At 45.5% G+C, this 5,308-nt stretch overlaps 1 long non-coding RNA gene across 1 annotated transcript; it reads left to right on the top strand.

The window, feature by feature from the left end:
* The first annotated feature begins 797 nt into the window (after positions 1–797).
* On the top strand, positions 798–4,553 carry LOC116761301. Its single transcript, XR_004351942.1, has 3 exons — positions 798–856; positions 1,984–2,312; positions 2,446–4,553. It is a non-coding gene; the product is annotated as an uncharacterized LOC116761301 (long non-coding RNA).
* Positions 4,554–5,308: the final 755 nt, after the last annotated feature.

Consider the following 5,308-nt stretch of genomic DNA (forward strand, 5'->3'; position numbering starts at 1 on the left):
TTTCTCTGTCTCTTCTCCTCTGGGACTGCTATAATGCAAATGTTGTCCCAGACGTCTCTTAGGCTCTCTTCATTTCTTTTCATTCTTTTTTCTTTATTCTGTCCCGCAGCAGTGAATTCCACCACTCTGTCTTCCAGGTCACTTATCCGTTCTTCGGCCTCAGTTATTCTGCTATTGATTCCTTCTAGTGTAGTTTTCATTTCAGTTATTTTATTGTTCATCTCTGTTTGTTTGCTCTTTAATTCTTCTAGGTCTTTGTTAAACATTTGTTGCATCTTCTCTATCTTTGCCTCCATTCTTTTTCCGAGGTCCTGGATCATTGTCACCGTCATTATTCTGAATTCTTTTTCTGGAAGGTGGCCTATCTCCAGTTCATTTAGTTGTTTTTCTGGGGTTTTATCTTGTTCCTTCATCTGGTACCTAGCCCTCTGCCTTTTCATCTTGTCTCTCTTTCTGTGAATGTGGTTTTTGTTCCACAGGCTGCAGGATTGTAGTTCTTCCTGCTTCTGCGGTCTGCCCTCTGGTGGATGAGACTATCTAAGAGGCTTGTGCAAGTTTCCTGATGGGAGGGACCTGTGGTGGGTAGTGCTGGCTGTTTCTCTGGTGGGCAGATCTCAGTGAAACTTTAATCTGCTTGTCTGCTGATGGGTTGGGCTGAGTTCCTTCCCTGTTGGTTGTTTGGCCTGAGGCAACCCAACACTGGGGCCTACCCGGGTTCTTTGCTGTGGCTAATGGTGGACTCCAGGAGGGCTCACGCCAAGGAGTACTTCCCAGAACGTCTGCTGCCAATGTCCTTGTCCTCACAGTGGGACACAGCCACCCCCCGCCTCTGCAGGAGATCCTCCAACACTAGCAGGTAGGTCTGGTCCAGTCTCCTATGGGGTCACTGCTCCTTCCCGTGGGTCCCAATGTGCACACTGCTTTGTGTGTGCCCTCTAAGGGTTGAGTCTCTGTGTCCCCCAGTCCTGTTGAAGTCCTCCAATCACACCCCGCTAGGCTTCAAAGTCGGATTCTCTAGGAATTCCTCCTCCCATTGCCGGACCCCCAAGTTGAGAAGCTTGATATGGGGCTCAGGACCTTCATTCCAGTGGGTGGATTTCTGTGGTATAAGTGCTCTCCAGTTTGTGAGTCACCCACCCAGCAGTTGTGGGATTTTATTTTATTGTGATTGCACCCCTCCTACCATCTCACTGTGGCTTCTCCTTTGTCTTTGGATGTGGGGTATCTTTTTTGGTGAGTTTCAGTTTCCTCCTTTTGATGACTGTTCAGTAGTTAGTTGTGATGCCGGTGCTCTCGCAAGAGGGAGTGAGAGCACGTCCTTCTAGTTCGCCATCTTGAACCAATCTCAACATGAATAAATCTTATGTTTCATAGTGCCACACTGAGCTCACATAGTAGATCCTGAAACAAGAGCTTGCACACAGTGATGCTGTCTTGGTCAGCGATCCTATAGGGAGCAGGAGTGGGAATGTGCCAGAGTGAAACCGGATGGAAGGAAAGTGAAATCAAGTGTATGATGTGGTGTAAAGCTGATCACCACTGTGGGAAACTGAGGTGTTCTCTCTAGAACTCTCTCTAAAGAGTCAGATGGAATGAACCTCCCCGTTGTCTGCCTGAGGGACATAAGACAGGAGGACTTCTCTGTGGTCCCTTCCCCACTGGTCAAGGGTGTTAAGCCCCTCCTGTTTCCAGGTTGGCACATTTGACAGAAAAGCTAAGAAGGTTTGCTGCAGGTGACCCACTGCAGAGCAGAGACACCTCTGGACAGAAAGCCAGAGCTATGAAGGGCAGCTAAAGTGAGGTGCCAGAGTGTAACTGAGGTAAACGAGATGAAATGAGAGAATGAGCCTTAGGGCATGAGAGGTACACCGTATGTATAGCTTTGTGAAGGTTTAGGGATTGAAATGCCTTGTTCTTCCAGTCATGACTCTCTTCTTAATTAGAATGTGATGAGACGCACGTCTTATCCTGTGTTTCTTTTAGAGTAAGAGCCTCATTGTAGAAGAAAAAGTCAAGTGGCATCCTCTGAAACTACCCACCTCCCCATCCAGCCAAGATAGTAAATAAAAAAAACCAAGTCATATCTCAGAGGAGCATGGAAGAGATTAGAGCCATCTTCAAAGCTTTAAAGGATGCAGGGATGGTAGCTCCCATTTACTTATTCTGGCATCTATGAAAACCAGATGGTGGATGATCATGCATTACTTAACTGTAACAAAGGAGTAGCCCCAATTGCAGAAGCTGGGCTGGATGTGGGACCTTTACTAAAGAAGATTAACAGAGCCTCAAGTATGTAGTGTTCATTTGATCTGGTAAGCATATTATTTTCCACATATCATTCAAAAAGAAGGACTGAAAACAGTTTTCATTGGCATGGAATGACAACAGTATATATTCACAGGATTGCCCAGGCACTGTGTTAATTCTCCCATTTTCTCTTATAAGGATCCATACTATTTGGACATTTCACAAAAATTACATTGGTCCATCATTTTGAGGAAACATGTTAATGAGCAAAATGTGCCATGTTCCCCTGATGCCTTGATGAGACATACAGAATTCCAGAGGGTGAGAAGTCAACCCTAGAAAGATCCAGAGGCCTGCCAGATTAGCATCGGTCATGCAGGGCTATCCCCTCCCAAGTACAAGGTAGGTTACTGCATCTTTCACTTCCAATCTATAAAAAAGGACACCACTTGTCAGGCCTCTTTTTTTTTTAATTTATTTTTTTTATTCTGGCTGCTCCGGGTCTTAGTTGTGGCACGCAGGATATTTTAGTTACAGCATGCATGTGGGATCTAGATCCCCAACCAGGGATTGAACCTGGGCCCCTGCATTGGGAAAGCGGAGTCTCACCCACTGGACCACCAGGGAAGTCCCTTGTCAGGCCTGTTTATCATTTGCTTGCAGGCTATTCCACACTGAGATACACTCCTTCAATCCATTTATAGGAAGGTTGCTAGCTTTGAAGTGGAGCCCAGAGCAAGAGAAGGCTTTGTAGCAGGTCCAGTAATAAAAGCAACCTTGTGGCTTGGGTCATATACCCCGCAGATCCCATGGTAGCAGGAGTACCAGTGGAAGAAAAGATGCCACGTGAGTTCTTTGGCAACTCCCAGTAGGAGGATCGCAACGCAGACCTCTAGGGCTCTCAAATGATGCCATGCCATTTGCTGCAGAGAACTATGCCTCATTCAAAATGCAGCTCCTGGCAGACTACCAGGCCCTGATATATAGTCTGAGTACCTCACCATGGGACATCATGTGACCTTGTGTCCAGAATTGGTCATCATGAGCTGGATGCTCTCAGATCCCCAAGTTCTAAGTTAGGCGGACCCAGCAGCAATGTGCTGCTGAAAGAGATAAGTGGTACCCTGGAGACAGTGCTTGAATAGGCACAGAGGCCCAAATAAACTGCATGGAAAATGACCCCAACCCCTGGGATCACCCTGCCGTTGCCCTGACTGACATCTCTTCCTCAGTTCACGCCTATGGCCTCATGGTGGTTTCCCAACGACCAGCCAGCAGAGGAAGAAAAACCCAAGCTTGGTTCACAGACGGATGAGCTGGGTGAAGTTAGTTCGGGTTGATAACGGACTGATAATTCCCATTCAGGGGTGGCCTTGAAAGACAGAGGTGCAGGTAAATCCTCTCAAAGGTCAGGCCACTTAAAAAAAATCATGAAACTGTCTTCGTATACATTCACATGTTAACTTTTAAATGTATATTACCTCTACCCACAAGCTTTATATAGTGCTTAAAAATAATATTTGTATTGTTTGCTTAAGTGTCCTGGATTTAAATTACACCATCAATAATGAAAATTATTTCGCTATTACCATTAACATTGTTAGTAAGAGAGAATCAAAGGGAAAGACTTCCAAGACCATATGGAGAACATGCATGGGAAGTTAATAGGCTCTTGAGAATTTTGTTATGTTGCCTCCACAGTAGGAGATTTGGTAAGCCTTAGCAAAAGAACAAGAAGGCAAATCGAAGTAGCAGAAGGCCAGCAGGCTTTCAGAACCAGATAAATGTGGCTCTGAATCAAGGCTCTGCCACTTACTAAGTGTATGACTTTGGGAAAGCTATTTAGTTTCTCGTAACCTCAGTGTCCTTCTCTGTGAAACAAGGTTGATGATACTTTAACTAGCTTCTTGAGAGGACTGCCAAGTACAGGTGTGCAGCCTGTGAACTGCACAAACGTACCTAGTGGAGGAGGTAAGAAGGGGCTGACATCCCACTTGGGCTCAGATCCCTGGGTAGCATCTACCATGCTGCAGTACCTATTTCTAATTTGCACAAGGCCCCCTATAGGCTACTTCAGGCCTGCCTGTTGTCAGGATTTAAATGAGATCACATATGTAAGGCACCTAGTAAGTAGTAATAAATGGTAGCTGCTACTGTATTCTGTTGACTCCAAGTCCAGTTATTGAAAGCCTAAGTTAAAAATAGAAGTCAGGGGCTTCCCTGGTGGCGCAGTGGTTGACAGTCCGCCTGCCGATGCAGGGGACACGGGTTCGTGCCCCGGTCAGGGAAGATCCCACATGCCGCGGAGCGGCTAGGCCTGTGAGCCATGGCCACTGAGCCTGCGCATCCGGAGCCTGTGCTCTGCAATGGGAGAGGCCACAACAGTGAGAGGCCTGTGTACCGCAAAAAAAAAAAATAGAAGTCAGAACCCAAGCCCTGCATAATACAAATGGTCACACAGGAAGGGCATGTCTCTGATGGAATTGGGCTTCCCCCAATGGACTCTAAAGACCACAAGGCTGGGACCTGCCTCACTCACCTCTGGATGCTCCTGGTACCACTTAATAAATACTTGCTGAATGATTGGTTGAATGAATGAATGGATGGAAGGATAATTTTACTTTTTCTAAAACAAAGTAACAGCATCTTTGAAAATATTTGCTTGGAGCTGTTCTTGAGTATCTTCCCATACCTTGATTTCAGTTTGCCAGTTCTCAGAGTTTCCTGTAGTTTTGAGGCCACTTATAGAATAAATCTAGGTCAATGTTCAGAATAGGTTGCTTCAACTGTCTTAAATTTAGTGACAGAATCCTCGAATAGTGCAACCAAGCAATAACAATCCCACAGTTTCTCCAAGCTTGGATCTTTGTCATGTTTACCATGTGATCAAACTATGTCTTTTGGCCCCTTTAGGCTACACTGATCAAACTTAAGTCTGATTTATTTAGAGTTATTTTTGTTGTCACTTTTAGACTTTTAGACTACGGAGAAAGAGTCTGGTTCCTTACGTTAAGCTTCCTGAACCATGTTGTTGGTGGGGTGACTACTACAAGAGGGAGAA

This window comes from Phocoena sinus, chromosome 10 (assembly GCF_008692025.1).
Source record: "Phocoena sinus isolate mPhoSin1 chromosome 10, mPhoSin1.pri, whole genome shotgun sequence".
In the NCBI taxonomy this organism is placed as follows: Eukaryota; Metazoa; Chordata; class Mammalia; order Artiodactyla; family Phocoenidae; genus Phocoena; species Phocoena sinus.